The sequence below is a fragment of the Cynara cardunculus genome (assembly GCF_001531365.2).
Source record: "Cynara cardunculus var. scolymus isolate 2C chromosome LG 7, CcrdV1, whole genome shotgun sequence".
Classification (NCBI taxonomy): domain Eukaryota; kingdom Viridiplantae; phylum Streptophyta; class Magnoliopsida; order Asterales; family Asteraceae; genus Cynara; species Cynara cardunculus.
This window is the reverse complement of record NC_037534.1, coordinates 5799914-5801301: the sequence shown is the minus strand read 5'-3', so window position 1 is coordinate 5801301 and position 1388 is coordinate 5799914.

The following is a 1388-nucleotide window of genomic DNA, read 5'->3' as shown; positions in this document are numbered from 1 at the left end:
TTAGATTTTTTATATTTAAAATAAGATATTTATCCTGTATTTGATTGTGTTTATCTGCAGTTAGTTACACGAATTCAGATATGGGATGAAATCGGATAAGGATGAACGGRTTTAAGAGTTTTTAAGAGTTTAAGAGTTTAAGAGTTTTTAAGAGTTTTAGCCAAATGCTTTATAATATAGTATAGATATATATATTTATTTATTTATTTATTTATTTATTAAACTGCAATATCATCGGATTTTATTTTACCCTTTTAAGTTTGACGTTATAATAAATAAAGCAAAACAATCCACCTTTAGTAGTTGTCTCTTTTTAAGACAATCGACTCTGATCTCTTGGTTGAAAGGAACATAATTCACTTTACAGGTTTATATACCATAACTTTATCGACTATCGTAAAACAATTTGCAACCATGAGGTTGACATCTTTTAATTTGTTATATGTAAAATGGTTCATTTAGATGAATTGTATAGATTTTTTTTTTTTTTTGCTATTAAAGGTGTGTTTAGTAGGGGTGCTCAAAAACCCGACAAACCCGACCACCCCAACCAACCCGACCACCCCGACCAACCCAACCCAACACGAAATAACTCAACCCGATGTTTAATCGAGTTGTAAAATTGTCAAATCGTAGGTATTGGGTTACTATTATTTGAACACACCCCAACCCGATGAACCTGATATCCTTTTATTTATTGGATTTAATATGATTGTTGAATTTATATTAATATATACATTAGACAATTACAATATCATGTATGATTTTCATATACACATATTTTCAATCTATTCACATCTCTATATAACTCATTCGTATATATGTTCAGTAACTGTGAACATATATATGTAAATTGAGAAAATTAACTGAATGTGATATACGTAAGAAATATAGATAAGTTATATCAAATTGTTGATGATGAAAAAGAAATTATAAGTAGAGAAATAATATATTCAAGGTTAGAAGAATATTTTAATGTACCAAAGTATCAACCTAACCAACCCGTATGGGTTGGGTTAAGATTTTTTCAAACCGCAAGCATTGGGTTGGGTTATTCAAATGTCTTCAACCCGATCAACTCAACCCATGAGCACCCCTAGTGTTTAGTATTCAAACATGATTGAAAAATAAGATTGAATAAGACATTAACGGAACAAAAAAAACATGATAACTGTTTAACATTTGGTAAAACATGACTAAAGAGTATAATACTGGTAAAATGATCGATTTACCCCTAATAACTTGTTTATAATTTTTCTATATTTTGATTAATTGAAGTAATTTATTAAATTATAATAAAATAAATAATTTTTATAACAAAATATGAAATTTATTATTTTTTAAAATTTTATTTTGTACCTTTTTTATTCTCAATATGTTTTGCATTT